Here is a 17,256-nt window from a genome sequence, read left to right as displayed (position 1 = left end):
GTGTGGTGGTCATCAATAGCTATCATCTTTTGTCCTACTTCTCCACTCCTCTTTAAGATATGGTGCTTAGGAGGTGAGGTGTGGGCCACAGCAGTTGAATTCAGGAGGGCATGTGCGGTCGCTGGTTAGGTACATGAGTCCCTGATTTTCACAGTGACTATTACTGCTGAGAGCTCATTATGTACCCGCTGAGCGCCAGAGAGGAGGGCTGGGTGGCTCCCTGGGGCATCGGCCCACTGGGAAATTTCTCTGTAGTGTCTATGGTAAACCCACCCCTAATGCCCACATTGCGCCAGCTCAGCTCCTCGATAGACAACTGTTACTGCTGATTGTGCATTACTCTCTCTCCTTAGGGGCTATCAGAGACTGGACCCAGATGGTCGATGCTGCCCAATCATTGCCTGGCCATGCCGACTCTTTCCCCTGTCTATGTGGACCATAGCAGCCCCTTCCAGGCCATGCTAGCTTCACCCTAACCCTCAGTTTCATAACATTAACTGTACTAAACAATTTAACAGACATGACACTGTGTATATCCCGAAAAATTTTGTGAATTTCTTCCCAAAAACTTACACCAGGACAAGGAAGTGGAAACCAGATGTTACTGGAGCAGCATTGGAACGGCAGCAGTGGTGGATCAGCGAGGTGAGTAATGCTTCTTTTTTATTCTGAAGCCTTTCTGGCCCCCTTAATATTGGGTACCCAACTTGCCGACTTCCAGCTAATGTGAATGATCAGATCCTTACAGGCGGAATTAGAAACACTTCGGATATAAAATAAGAATATAGGAGGAGGTTAAGATCCTATAAAGTGATTACAGTAGAATGCACACTATCTAAATGACCGGTGGAGTCAAGTTCAATTGCTCATGAGAATTCCCCAACCTCGAGTCATGGTTTTACATGACATTCCTAGAGAAGGTACCTGCGATAAGCTCAGATCAAGCCTTGTCCTTCAGTGACAGACACACTTTTCTCTGTTTAGATATTTAAAAGGGAAGGTTTACTTTTATGGAAGGAGTTGGGGTGGTGGAGTCATTTACCTGGGACCTCTACCTGTTTTAGGCGTAGACAATTTTCTAAATCTACGCCAGCAAGGAAGCCGGCGTAGATTTAGACCAGTGGTGGACGCGCCGAAGTTATGTTATGGCTTCTCTATAGACAAATACAAAAACCAGAAACTCCAAAATAGGCTTGAGCCAATCAACCGACGGATCATAGATCCGAAGTCGATTCGTTCAAAAACTTTGGTGTTAATGCTGTTTCCGCACAACCATAAAATGCATTGGCTCCGTGGAGCCGAACTTCGTCTCGCCCTAAGTTGAGCACGACTTCAGTGAATTACAACTGTATTCATGTCTGTATATTCAAAAACATTTTTAAAATAAGAATCTGAACTGGGCTTTGGTACCGGCCGGTATCTCAGTACCAAAGCCCAGTTCAGATTGCTGTTTTAAATTGTTTTTCAATACAGTAGGAATTCACCAAAGTCTTGCGCGACTTCGGGCGCAACGAACGTTGGCTCCATGGAGCCAACACATTTTAAGGCTGTACGGAAACGGCATTAACACCGAAGTTTTTGAACAAATCGACTTTGGATCTATGTCGATTCGCTCAGGCCTACTCAAAAATATAAGATCCTATTAAAAATAAAAAGCCACTACAGGACTGGCATTTTTTTAAATTATTATTGGGTTGGTGGATAGTAAGATTCTTTTCGCATTGGGCCCTGTGATTGACGATGTGGTTTTTGCTCATTTGAGAGTATAATGTGTGTGTGCTTTTATTATTTTTATGTTTAGTAGGATCTTATATTTTGAGTTTATGGTTTTGATTTTGTATTTGTCTATAGTTTAGTGGACCATTCTGGTACTGGATTTATCATTTTTTATTAATATAGCAGATCATAATAATAAAATTGCATATTTTATGGTCACAAGATAGAAATATTAAGACTCTTGCCATTACCCAGCCCACCACAAAGTATTAGATGTCTATCACTCTTTTTGAGGGACACCACCTCCTGCATCTTTTGCTTTGGCCCCTGCACCCGGGCCCGGACACTGCGTCTGCAAAACATATGGAAGCCATATATTTTGTGCCAAAATTGGAATCCTGTCAAACAAAAGCAGGGTGACATTTCCCAAAGAAACCATCTGTAAGAAGCGTCCATGTGTACGGCGAATGTCTATGTATGTGGGAACCTTGCGTGTGCCCCCGTGTGTGTGAGGAGCATGCGTGTATTGACATTGTGTCCATTTCCAGCCTGCAATCTTTGTAGGAACATTCTAATTGACATGGAGATTGGTGACATTCAGTTGTCAAAGAATTCATTCATTTCCAGGTGGAATAACAGAGAAACAGCACAATTAAATGTTTTTAATAATAGAGGTTCTAAAATTGTTATCTCACAGTCAATACAAGTATTTACTAAAACACTCCTAAGGTCCTCTTTAATGATGCTATCCTTGGCGCTCAGGGAAATTTTTAAGTAATACGATTAGGCATATATACATTATATACTTCAATATGTGCGTGCCTCACACCTTGATCAGGACTGTGTACTTGTGTCACCATTTTACAGTATGCGTAAAGATATGATCTACGTAAAATGATTGTAAATGTATGACATTACTTATGTTGGTCAAAATGGATTATACTCCAGAGCTGCATTCACAGTTCTGCTGTCAGAGGAAACAGTCATCAAGCTTGTTATCAGACAAACACCTTACAGCTAAAGTTGAGCTTCTATGTTGCAGTGGGACAATACGATTTCCTTACTTCAGGTTATGCACTGTACAGATGTACCAGTGCAAGCTGTGTGAGAAAGTGAAGACTGATAGAAGATTTCAGCTCTACAGCTTGTAAAATTGTGAATGCAGCTCTGATAATGTAGGTTGTGACTCAGGATCAGTATAGGATAAGTAATGTAATGTATATATGTAGTGACTCCACCAGCAGAACAGTGAGTGCAGCTCTGGAGTATAATACAGGATGTAACTCAGGATCAGTACAGGATAAGTAATGTAATACATGCACACAGTGACTCAACCAGCAGAATAGTGAGTGCAGCTCTGGAGTATAATACAGGATATAACTCAGGATCAGTACAGGATAAGTAATGTATGTACACAGTGACTCAACCAGCAGAATATTGAGTGCAGCTCTGGAGTATAATACATGATGTTACTCAGGATCAGACACAGGATAAGTAATGTATGTACACAGTGACTCCACCAGCAGAATAGTGAGTGCAGCTCTGGAGTATAATACAGGATATAACTCAGGATCAGTACAGGATAAGTAATGTATGTACACAGGGACTTCACCAACAGAATAGTGAGTGCAGCTCTGGAGTACAATACAGAATGTAACTCAGGATCAGTACATGATAAGTAATGTAATGTATGTACACAGTGACTCCACCAGCAGAATAGTGAGTGCAGCTCTGGAGTATAATACAGGATGTAACTCAGGATCAGTACAGGATAAGTAATGTATGTACACAGTGACCCCGCCAGCAGAATAGTGAGTGCAGCTCTGGAGTATAATACAGGATGTAACTCAGGATCAGTACAAGATAAGTAATGTAATGTATGTACACAGTGACTCCACCAGCAGAATAGTGAGTGCAGCTCTGGAGTATAATACAGGATGTAACTCAGGATCAGTACAGGATAAGTAATGTATGTACACAGTGACCCCGCCAGCAGAATAGTGAGTGCAGCTCTGGAGTATAATACAGGATGTAACTCAGGATCAGTACAGGATAAGTAATGTATGTACACAGTGACTGCACCAGCAGAACAGTGAGTGCAGCTCTGGAGTATAATACAGGATGTAACTGGCGTACCTGGCAAACATTGGGGCAGATATATTAAGACTAGTGTTATATCAGCCACCAGCGGCTTAGCTATAGAGGTAGCAGTCACTACGGGGCCCAGGAGCCTGACGGGGCCCAAAGACCCTTGTGCTGCATAAGAAGACACACAAAGCATTGAGGGAAGGAAGGGGGTCCCAAGCTGAACTCTTGAATGAGCCTTTAGCTACGCCCCTGTACGCCACTCTTAATGAAAATTCCGTAAGGATAAAATGCACCAAACCTGGTAATAAACTTGGGCTATCTTCTGGCAGTCCATGTGTCACATTTTCAAATCTACACCAGCTATGATCTGGCTCGACTTTGAATTATAATTATGCCATTCTGTGATGTAAATTATAGTAAATCTGTCAGGACGTGAACTTGACATATCTGCCATTCTGTGTTTCATATGTCATAAAGGTTGGTTCTCAGGCTGGGTGATTCCTTTAGCCGATACCGTGCCATATCTGCACAGATAACGCAAAGTATTCTACAGAGACAGGATATGTGACCGCATGACTCAGGAGGTTAGAATTCGCACAGAAGGTTTCTGATGTGTGTTTTATGGCACCTCTGGCCTCCCTGGTCATCACTTCGATTGGTATTCGGATCTCAGCAGAGGCGTAGCAAGGCTTATGGGCCCCGGTGCAAGAGTTCAGCTTGGGCCCCTGTTCCCTCAGTGCTTTGTGGCCAGGGGCAGGGAAACACATAGCCTTCCTGCTGCCTGAGGCAAAAATTCAAACGATACCCCCCTCCCCATGCCGAATTCTTGACCTAACACCTTCCCTCCAGCCAGAGGTGTAACTTGACCAGCATGCACTTGCTATAATACCGGTGTCTTCCTATTCGACACAAGGGTCTTTGGGGCCCCTCAGGCTCCTGGGCCCGGTAGCAACTGCTACCTCTGCACCCCCTTTAGCTACACCCATGGATCTCAGCTATAAATGGAAGACTCTTCTGTATGCACCCCTGGAGCACTGAATAGACATTTCCACCATTAGAATTGTCGTACATTTGCAGCCATGATGTATAATTGCATCAAGCGACTGAGATAGGAAAAGTCAGATAATGAGAATTGCTGGATGTACCACAGGTGGCCACAGACTGTATGCAGGGCCGTCTTGAATATTGATTGGACCCTGGGCAAGAATTTACTTGGGCCCCCTGGATCCCTCCTTCCCACACCCTAGTATGCAATCACGCCCTCCACCACAACACACACACCAAAAAAATCCACACACCTCGTAGAGTAGTAAACTTTAATAATGATGAGTGGTCACTGGAGACGTTCCTTGGCAGTAATGTAAATACTGGCTTTTTTTCTGAAAAGGCAGAGTTTACATTAAAAAGCTTGCAGAGACATGCTATAGACACCAGAACTACTACGTTTAGCTGTTGTGGTTCTGGTGACTGTAGTGTCCCTTAACCCCTTAAGGACCGGGCTCATTTTCACCTTAAGGACCAGGCCATTTTTTGCAAATCTGACCAGTGTCACTTTATGTGTGAATAACTTTAAAACGCTTTGACTTATCCAGGCCATCCTGAGATTGTTTTTTCAACACATATTGTACTCCATGACACTGGTAAAATGGAGTCAAAAAATTGCTAATTTTCAAATTTCAATTTCTCTACTTTTATAATAGATAGTAATACCTCCAAAAATAGTTATCATTTTACATTCCCCATATGTCTACTTCATGTTTGGATCATTTTGTGAATGCCATTTTATTTTTTTTGGGACGTTAGAAGGCTTAGAAGTTTAGAAGCAAATCTTGAAATTTTTCAGAAAATTTCTAAAACCCACTTTTTCAGGACCAGTTCAGGTCTGAAGTCACTTTGTGAGGCTTACATAATAGAAACCATCCAAAATTACCCAATTTTCCAAACTACACCCCTCAAAGTATACAAAACTGATTTTACACACTTTGTTAACCCTTTAGGTGTTCCACAAGAATTAATGGAAAATATAGATAACATTTCAGAATTTAATTTTTTTGGCAGATTTTCCATTTGAATCAATTTTTTCCAGTTACAAAGCATGGGTTAACAGCCAAACAAAACTCAATATTTATGGCCCTGATTCTGTAGATTACAGAAACACCCCATATGTGGTCGTAAACTGCTGTATGGGCACACGGCAGGGCGCAGAAGGAAAGGAATGCCATACGGTTTTTGGAAGGCAGATTTTGCTGCACTGTTTTTTTGACACCATGTCCCATTTGAAGCCCCCCTGATGCACCCCTAGAGTAGAAACTCCGTAAAAGTGACCCCATTTTAGAAACTACACCCCTCAAGGTATAAAAAACTGATTTTACAAACTTTGTTAACCCTTTAGGTGTTCCCCAAGAATTAATGGAAAATAGAGATAAAATTTCAAAATTTCACTTTTTGGGCAGATTTTCCATTTTAATAATTTTTTTCCCGTTACAGAGCAAGGGTTAACAGCCAAACAAAACTCAATATTTATGGCCCTGATTCTTTAGTTTACAGAAACACCCCACATGTGGTCGTATACTGCTGTACGGGCACACGGCAGGGCCCAGAAGGAAAGAAATGCCATACGGTTTTTGGATGGCGAATTTTGCTGGACTGGTTTTTTGACACTATGTCCCATTTGAAGCCCCCCTGATGCAGCCCTAGAGTAGAAACTCCAAAAAAGTGACCCCATTTTGGAAACTACGGGATAGGGTGGCAGTTTTGTTAGTACTATTTTAGGGTACATATGATTTTTGGTTGCTCTATATTACATTTTTTGTGAGGCAAGGTAACAAGAAATAGCTGTTTTGGCACCGTTTTTATTTTTTGTTATTTACAACATTCATCTGACAGGTTAGATCATGTGGTATTTTTATAGAGTAGGTTGTCACGGACGCGACAATACCAAATATAACATAACAAAGCATTTAAAAAAATATATATATTCTTTAGTGTCTCCACATTCTTAAAAGCCATAGTTTTCTTTATTTTTTGGGGTGACTGTCTTGTGTAGGGGCTCATTTTTTTGGGAATGAGATGACGGTTTGATAGGCAAAGTTTGAGAGGGGTTAGGTCATGTGATATTTTTATATAGCAGGTTATTAGGGACACGGCGATACCTAATATGTCTGCTTTTTTTTTTATTTATGTAAGTTTTACACAATGATTTCATTTTTGAAACAAAAAAATCATGTTTTAGTGTCTCCATAGTCTGAGAACCATAGTTTTTCAGTTTTTGGGGTACGATTTCTGCGGGATAAGATGATGGTTTGATTGGCACTATTTTGGGGTGCGTATGACTTTTTGATCACTTGCTATTACACTTTTTGTGATGTAAGGTGACAAAAAATGGCTTTTTTTACACTTTTTTTTTTTTTTACGGTATTCACCTGAGGGGTTAGTTTATGTGATATTTTTATAGAGAAGGTTATTATGGACGTGGCAATACCTAATATGTATACTTTTTTTATTTAAGTTTTACACAATAATATAATTTTTGAAACAAACAAAAAAATCATGTTTTAATGTCTCCATAGTCTGAGAGCCATATATTTTTTAATTTTTTGGGGGCGATTGTCCTATGTAGGGGCTCATTTTTTGCAGGATGAGGTGCCGATTTGATTGGGACCTTTTTGGCGTACGTACGACTTTTTTGATCACTTTTATTACCTTTTTGGGGAAGTAAGGTGGGCAATATTTAAATTTCATCATAGTTTTTATTTTTTATGGCGTTCACCATGCAGGAAAGGAACATGGCCGTTTCATAGATCAGGTCATTACGGACGCGGTGATATCAAACATGTGTAGTAGTGCATTTTATTTATTTTTATTTTTAATCAGTGATAAATGTGTTTTTTTATTGGGGTCTGATGTCTGTATAATACAATACAGTACACTATATAGTGTACTGTACTGTATTTTCACTTTACACTTAGTCTAATCAGACTTAGCCCGCTGCCACAACAGAGCAGCGGGTGATGGGGAGGGAGGGGGCCTCCTCCATCTGTGATCCCGTCAAGAATCGGGGGCTGAAACGGCACAGCAGCCCTCGATGGGAGAGGGAGCTCCCTCCCTGTTAACCCCTTCCATACAGCGGTCCCTACGGACCACGGCATGGAAGGGGTTAAACGGCTGACATCTGTGAGCACGGATATCAGCCGTTTCAAGCAGAGTGTCAGCAATGTGCTGATACTCTGCTAACCGCTCAGCCATCCTGAGAGAGGGAGCCCGAACCTCACCCGTATAGGTCATTTTGAAGTTTCTGATCCCCGTGGTCATGGACCGCGGGGATCAGAAACTTCAGAAAGCGCTGCAAATCGAAGGTCTGAATTGACCTGCGGTTTGCAGCAATCGCCGATACGGGGGGGGGGGGGGTCAGATGACCCCCCCTCGGCATTATCACAGAGTGCCTGCTGAATGATTTCAGCAGGCACTCTGTTCCGATCTCAGCCCGCCGCACAGCGGTGATCGGAAATGCACAGGGTGTACAGGTATGCCCTGTGTCCTTAAATACTGGGACATCAGGGCGTACTTGTACGCCTTGTGTCCCCAAGAGGTTAATATAAAGAAAAAAAATGAATCACCACAGAAGTATCAAATACAATGGCTGTATTATCATTCTAAAAATAAAAAAGCACAACTTCTGACACAAATATATAGGACTCATCCTGAGGAAGTCACTGACGACGAAACGCGCGTCGAGGAGCGGCACCTTCGTCCATATCGTCACCTTACAGGTATTGACAGATCATCTATCTTATCTACTATTATGCAACTAGTCACTTTACATTGCATGAGATAGATGTTGGGACACACTTGCACTTTAGTCCAGCAGAGATTACCATACCCTGCAGTTCATAAAGCCACGCATATAGTGTTTCCTTTGCGTATTGAATTGTAACCCATGCATATGTATTAAATTAATTATTGGACGCTATATACGTTGTATTAACAACTTTGGAAACTCATACTATATGTTATTCATGACAGTGTTTTGTACACTTTTTTAATTATCAATAAAAATATATATTTCATATGTAAGGTATTATATATACTCTTTTTTTGTTGTTGCATTGAATCTTAGAGTATTCCGGTCACGCAGGACCACATAAGCTGCAGACCTTGTTGTAAAGTAACAAATATATAGTATTTTGCAGATTACTTTTTTTTTTTTACAATGTGCAGATAGTACTGTACTACTAACCCCTCCATCCACCCCTACATACAGGGTAATACAGAGCCCCATACCTCTTACATCCAGTGACGTCTCTTTGATGTAGATGTTCTCTTTCCTCATCTTCTCCTTTCAGACCTTCAGACCAGACCACCACTTCTTTGCCATTTCTCGTCTCTGCAGTTTGAAAAAGAAATCTTAGTTTACTACTTTTCCATCATCCTCCTATCTTCTGGACAAATCATCCTACCACCCCCACACCTCCCTCTTTCTACTGGTAATGCCTCTCCCTATACACCCAAGCATTCTGCTAGCATTTCCTGCTGCTCTGTGACATTGTCTGCCTACCTTTAAGTCTTCTGAAATAATGACCCCTAAATCCCTTTCCTCAGATACTGAGGTTAGGACTGTATCACTTATTGTATATTCTGCTCTTGGGTTTTTACGCCCCAGGTGCATTATCTTGCACTTATCAACATTAAAATTTAGCTGCCAGATTTTTGACCATTCCTCTAGTTTTCCTAAGTCCTTTTCCATTTGGTGTATCCCTTCAGGAACATCAACCCTGTTACAAATCTTTGTGTCATCAGCAAAATGACACACCTTACCATTGAGGCCTTCTGCAATTTCGCTGATAAAGATATTAAACAATATGGGTCCCAGAACAGATCCCTGAGGTACCCCACTGGTAACAAGACCATGGTCTGAATATACTCCATTGACTACAACCCTCTGTTGTCTGTCCCTCAGCCACTGCCTAATCCACTCAACAATATGGGAGTCCAAGCACAAAGACTGCAATTTATTGATAAGCCTTCTATGTGGGACAGTATCAAAATCCTTACTAAAGTCTAGATAAGCGATGTCTACTGCACCTCCACCATCTATTATTTTAGTCACCCAATCAAAAAAATCAAAAAGATTAGTTTGACATGATCTCCCTGAAGTAAACCCATGCTGTTTTTCATCTTTCAATCCATGGGATTTTAGATGTTCCACAATCCTCTCCTTAAGTATGGTTTCCATTAATTGTCACGGATGGTGTTGCAGAAAGCTGGAACTTATAAATAAACATCCGACTGGCTTGATCCCAAACTAAGGAGCTTATAGGTGAGCCCTATAAAACCCCTAGAGCTCTCCCTGACTGCTATGCCCATGCAAAGATCTTTTTTTTTTAAACCAAATTTTATTAGATTTAGTTTGTCGAACATCAGTTGCGGATACAATATACATACATCCAATGTTTACAATATCATTTTGCATAGGTATATTGACAAATGGTACAATTAAGTATCAATCGGAGGATGTCGCATCACAGGGACAATCTAAAATTGATATAACTGACCCTCAGGGGTATTGAAGGCCGTCTTCCATTCGTCCCCTTCCCTGACCCTGACTAGGTTGTATGCCCCTCTTAAATCCAACTTAGAAAAAACTTTAGCCCCAACAATCTGGTTAAACAGGTCCGGGATCAGAGAAAGCGGATAAGGGTCACGAACCGTAAAACGGTATATCCTTTTCCAAAGTGCATACCTGGAAACCATGTGTTATTGCAAATTGATTATCAATGAGATTGACAGCTGCTCCACTATCTACAAAAATCTCACAAACAATGTTCTTGCTGTCTAGCGCCGCCCTGGCAGGTAGGAGAAAACGGGAACTACAAGTAAATGGCAAACCTTCAATTTCCGCATCAACCTTGCCAATAGTAGCAAATGGAAAGTTTTTAGAGGGTTTTTTCTTTTTGTTTTTCTTTTATTACCCTCAGAAAACTCCATGAATCTCCTAGAGGGGCAAACATTAGCCAAATGATTTATACCCCCACAACAGAAACAAACCCTCCTCTGAGAGCTGAATCCTCTACTATCAGAGGCAAGCAAACCCAGCTGCATGGCCTCCTCTTCAGAGGGGATTGAGACAGACTGAGACCCCTGCGCACTGAATGAGACAGCCCCACTGTCCTTGGACTGAATATGACAGGAAGGAGTAGTCTCCCCTCTCTCTCTAAGACGCCTGTCAATGCGAACAGCTAGAGACATGGCTGACTCTAAGGACGCTGGTCTCTCATGAAAAGTGAATGCATCTTTCAATCTTTCCGAAAGACCATGGCAAATTTGACTTCGGAGTGCAGCATCATTCCAACCAGTATCATCTGCCCATCTCCGAAATTCTGAACAATATATCTCTGCGGACTGTTTACCCTGGCATAAAAGACGCAGTTTAGATTCAGCCAGAGCAATACGATCCGGGTCATCATATATCTGTCCCAGGGCTACAAAAAATTCATCCACCGATCGGAGGAGCCGTGCCCCGACCGGCAGCGAAAAGGCCAAAGACTGAGCGTTAGCCCTGAGCAGCGAGATGATGATCCCCACCCTCTGCTCCTCATCACCAGAGGAATGGGGAAGTAGGCTAAAATGGAGTTTGCAAGCCTCTCTAAAGCAAACAAAATTCTCACTACCCCCGGAGAACGTATCCGGAAGCGAGATCTTAGGCTCGGAACAAACTCCATGAACGCAAGCAGAACCGGTCACCTGAAACTGAGACACAGTTTTACAGAGATCTGCTACCTCCAGTGAAAGACCTTGCATGCGGTCAATCAAGGCTGAAACCGGATCCATGCTTAAGACGGTTATGTCGGTTTATAATGTCACGGATGGTGTTGCAGAAAGCTGGAACTTATAAATAAACATCCGACTGGCTTGATCCCAAACTAAGGAGCATATGGGTGAGCCCTATAAAACCCCTAGAGCTCTCCCTGACTGCTATGCCCATGCAAAGATCTTTATGGTAGACGATTGCATGCCCTCGTACCTTATACTATGTGACACCTGAAAACCCTATAATAGTGAGGGGACACGACCACCGGCTCTCTGCACTTAATACGGACGGAGTCAGGGTCACCTACAATCAAGCCAGCACGGAAACACAAATAAAGGAAACAGACTTATCTGAGGGATCAGGAGAAGCAGCCTCCAGCAGTGAACACAATCCAAGAAGAAGTATAAACCGCAAAGTGAGGCAGTATGGGAGGGAATATAAAGGGAGATAATCAGTGCAAATAGGTGACAGCTGGGAGAAGGAAAGGAGATGAGAAAGGAAACCAAAACAAAGAACATCATACAACAGGTAGAGAAGAACGTCTGCCAGATATTCTCACAGAGCTGGCGGTGACATTAATTTCCCCACTATTGATGTCAGGCTTACTGGCCTATAGTTGCCCGATTCCTCCCTACTACCTTTCTTGTGAATGGGCACAACATTTGCTAATTTCCAATCTTCTGGGACGACTCCTGTTGCCAGTGATTTGTTAAATAAATCTGTTAATGGTTTTGCTAGTTCACCGCTAAGCTCTTTTAATAGCTTTGGGTGTATCCCATCAGGCCCCTGTGACTTATTTGTATTAATTTTAGACAGCTGACTTAGAACCTCTTCCTCTGTAAAGACACATGCATCAAAAGATTCATTAGTCTTCCTCCCCAAGGCAGCATTCACACGTCCGTGGAACACGGTCCGTGTGATACCGGCCTGGATTTCTTCAGAGTGCAGGAGCGCACTGCGTCATTGGTTGCTATGACGCCTTGCGCTTCCTGTTGCCTCCGCAGTACAGTAATACATTGTTATGATCTATACCAGTGTATCACTGTACAGCGGCAGCAGGAAGCGCGCGCCGTCATAGCAACCAATGACGCAGTGCACTCCTGCAATCTGAAGAAATCCAGGCCGGTATCACACGAACCGTGTTCCACGGACGTGTGAATGCAGCCTAACTGAGGTCCTTTTCCTTCATTTTCCTTTGTAAAAACTGAACAGAAGTATTCATTGAGGCAGTCAGCTAGTTCTTTATCTTCTTCCATATACCTTCCTTCTTCTGTTTTTAATTTGGTAATTCCTTGTTTTAGTTTCCTTTTTTCATTTATGTATCTGAAGAATGTCTTATCGCCTTTTTTCCCTGACTGAGCTAATTTCTCTTCTGCCTGTGCTTTAGAAGCTCTTATAACTTGCTTAGCCTCTCTCTGCCTAATCTTATAAATTTCCCTGTCATCCTCTTTTTTTGTTTAGTTTTTTATAATTACTAAATGCTATCTTTTTGTTTTTAATGATTTTGGCCACTTCTAATGGCCACTAATAATGCTCCCATAGTGCCCACACTAGTAATCATGGTCCCTGTAGACCCCAAGTAGTAATAAAGCCCATCATAATGCCCCCCAGTAGTAATAATTCTCCTTATAATGTGCCACTGCAAAAAATACCCCCTTTTAATGCCCCCAGTTGAGCTAATGTCGCCATAGTGCCCCCATAATGTGCCAGTATAAAATGCCCCTATATTGTGCCCCAGTAGATGCCCTCAGTGTCCCCCATAATTTGCAAGTATAACGTACCCCTTCTTAGTGCCCCCCATAGATGACCCCTTAGTACTCCTCTCTCCCTTTCCCCATAGTACCCACTGTAATGTGCCCCAGTATAAAATACCCCTATACAGAGCTCCCCATATAAAATACCCCTTCTTTGTGGCCTCAGTAGAAGCCCCTATAGTGTTCCTCTCCCCCTTCCCACATATAAAATACCCCTTCTTTGTGCCCCTATAGATGCCCCCATAGTGCCACCCAATAATGTGCCAGTAAAAAGTGCCACCAATAATGTGCCAGTAAGAAGTGCCCCCATAGATGCCCCCACAGTGCCTCCCAATAATGTGCAAGTAAGATGAGCCCCCATAGATGCCCCCCAATAATGTGCCAGTAAGAAGTGCCCCCATAGTGCCACCCAATAATGTGCCAGTAAAAAATGCCACCAATAATGTGCCAGTAAGAAGTGCCCCCATAGATGCCCCACAGTGCTCCCCAATAATGTGCCAGTAAGATCTTCCCCCATAGATGCCCCCCAATAATCTGCCAGTAAGAAGTGCCCCATAGATGCCCCCATAGTGCCACCCAATAATGTGCCAGTAAAAAGTGCCACCAATAATATGCCAGTAAGAAGTGCCCCCACAGATGCCCCCACAGTGCCCCCCAATAATGTGCCAGTAAGATGTGCCCCCATAGATGCCCCCAATCATGTGCCATTAACAAGTGCCCCCCATACATGCCCCCAATCATGTGCCAGTAACAAGTGCCCCCATAGATGCCCCCCAATCATGTGCCAGTAATATGTGCCCCCGTAGATGCCCCACAATCATGTGCCAGTAACAGGTGCCCTCATAGATGCCCCCCAATCATGTGCCAGTAGTAGTACCATATGAAAAAAATAAACACTTACACTTACCTCCATCAGGCTGGCAGCGATGCGATGCAGGCCTCTTCCGGCCTGTGTCGCGTGCTGTACGGCTCAGGCGGCGCGATGAAGTCATCGCGCCGCCTGCACCGGCCTCTTATAGGCTGCAGGCACTAGGCCGGTAGCCTATCAGAAGAACGGGGAAGGGAGACGCCTCTCCCTCCTCTGCCCCACCGCAGCACTTCCATCTGTATCGCTGTCCTTCCATCTGTATCTTAAAGGGCTTCTGTCACCCCCTAAACAGCAATTTTCAGTTTTGGACTTAATATACACTGCTCAAAAAAATAAAGGGAACACAAAAATAACACATCTTAGATCTGAGTTCATTAAATATTCTTCTGAAATACTTTGTTCTTTACATAGTTGAATGTGCTGACAACAAAATCACACAAAAATAAAAAAAATGGAAATCAAATTTTTCAACCCATGGAGGTCTGGATTTGGAGTCACACTCAAAATTAAAGTGGAAAAACACACTACAGGCTGATCCAACTTTGATGTAATGTCCTTAAAACAAGTCAAAATGAGGCTCAGTAGTGTGTGTGGCCTCCACGTGCCTGTATGACCTCCCTACAACGCCTGTGCATGCTCCTGATGAGGTGGCGGACGGTCTCCTGAGGGATCTCCTCCCAGACCTGGACTAAAGCATCTGCCAACTCCTGGACAGTCTGTGGTGCAACGTGACATTGGTGGATAGAGCGAGACATGATGTCCCAGATGTGCTCAATTGGATTCAGGTCTGGGGAACGGACGGGCCAGTCCATAGCATCAATGCCTTCGTCTTGCAGGAACTGCTGACACACTCCAGCCACATGAGGTCTAGCATTGTCTTGCATTAGGAGGAACCCAGGGCCAACCGCACCAGCATATGGTCTCACAAGGGGTCTGAGGATCTCATCTGGGTACCTAATGGCAGTCAGGCTACCTCTGGCGAGCACATGGAGGGCTGTGCGGCCCTCGAAAGAAATGCCACCCCACACCATTACTGACCCAATGCCAAACTGGTCATGCTGGAGGATGTTGCAGGCAGCAGAACGTTCTCCACTGCGTCTCCAGACTCTGTCACGTCTGTCACACGTGCTCAGTGTGAACCTGCTTTCACCTGTGAAGAGCACAGGGCGCCAGTGGCGAATTTGCCAATCTTGGTGTTCTCTAGCAAATGCCAAACGTCCTGCACGGTGTTGGGCTGTAAGCACAACCCCCACCTGTGGACGTCGGGCCCTCATATCACCCTCATGGAGTCTGTTTCTGACCGTTTGAGCAGACACATGCACATTTGTGGCCTGCTGGAGGTCATTTTGCAGGGCTCTGGCAGTGCTCCTCCTGTTCCTCCTTGCACAAAGGCGGAGGTAGCGGTCCTGCTGCTGGGTTGTTGCCCTCCTACGTCCTCCTCCACGTCTCCTGATGTACTGGCCTGTCTCCTGGTAGCGCCTCCATGCTCTGGACACTACGCTGACAGACACAGCAAACCTTCTTGCCACAGCTCACATTGATGTGCCATCCTGGATAAGCTGCACTACCTGAGCCACTTGTGTGGGTTGTAGACTCCGTCTCATGCTACCACTAGAGTGAAAGCACTGCCAGAATTCAAAAGTGACCAAAACATCAGCCAGGAAGCATAGGAACTGAGAAGTGGTCTGTGGTTACCACCTGCAGAACCACTCCTTTATTGGGGGTGTCTTGCTAATTGCCTACAATTTCCACCTGTTGTCTATCCCATTTGCACAACAGCATGTGAAATTGATTGTCACTCAGTGTTGCTTCCTAAGTGGACAGTTTGATTTCACAGAAGTGTGATTGACTTGGAGTTACATTGTGTTGTTTAAGTGTTCCCTTTATTTTTTTGAGCAGTGTATTTGCTAATGTACATTAGCAAATATATTAAGTCCAAAACTGAAAATTGCTGTTTGGGGGGTGACAGAAGCCCTTTAAGTAAATAGATCTTCTTCACAATCCCTACACCTATAGCTGTCCGGTGCGCCTACTTGCTTAGTCCATGGCAGACATCACATCATCAGCTGAGCTCAGAATGGCCTCTCTTCCTGGGACTTTACACAGAGCCTAACAGACCAGTCAGTCTCGTCCCTCCTGATTGGCTGCCAGGATGAGAATTAATGTAAATAAGACTATTTCTATTCACTGACAGCTAGCAGAGGCTTTGAAAGTAGCGAGGAACTGAAACACAAACTATATTAGAAAGTTGCAGATAAATGGTGCTGTCTATTTATTCCAGGAGGAATAACAGAGGAACTGCAGAGTTCCTAAGAGAGTTCAAAGAAACGATTTATTCTGAATTATTTCAAGTGAAGTCCAGGCCTTTACTAATACAAACAGGTGACTAATGGAAAAAATACACACTTTTCTAGTTTATTTTATGCTTCAATTTTGCAACATGTTCAAGATTTCTGCTTGCTGTCAGAGAATGGAACATTATTGTTATATCTAGCGGTGGAAAACCCATACAGACTTGCAACTTTTCATAGTGAGAGTTTACTCCGGTTATATCCAGAGCAGACAATCCTTGCCTGGACTCCAGACTGATACATTTTCCCTGCACTGATACATTGTAACAAATTATCAGTGCTGTGCATATTTGTGCGGAGTTAGGGCTCATTCACGCGGCCGCTGTCCCGCCGTGCCCGTGTTGAGGACCGCAAATTGCGGGCCGCAATGCACGAGCACCGACCGTGGGCCAGCCGCAGGCGGATCGCGGAACCATTCACTTGAATGGGGTCCGCGATCCGTCCGTTCCGCAATAAGATATAGAGCAAGTTCTATCCATTTGCGGTGCGGTGGCACGAAACGGAACCCCACGGAAGCACTACGGAGTGCTTCCGTGGGTTCCGTTTCGTGCCTCCGCACCGCATCTCCGGATTTGCGGACCCATTCAAGTGAATGGGTGCGCATCCGTGATGCGATACGGCAACGGCCGTGTGAATGAGCCCTTACTGAGCTCGAAGAGGATTGTCCAGACT

Source organism: Bufo bufo, chromosome 5, assembly GCF_905171765.1.
Source record: "Bufo bufo chromosome 5, aBufBuf1.1, whole genome shotgun sequence".
Taxonomy (NCBI): Eukaryota; Metazoa; Chordata; class Amphibia; order Anura; family Bufonidae; genus Bufo; species Bufo bufo.
Note: the sequence above shows the minus strand (reverse complement) of the source record.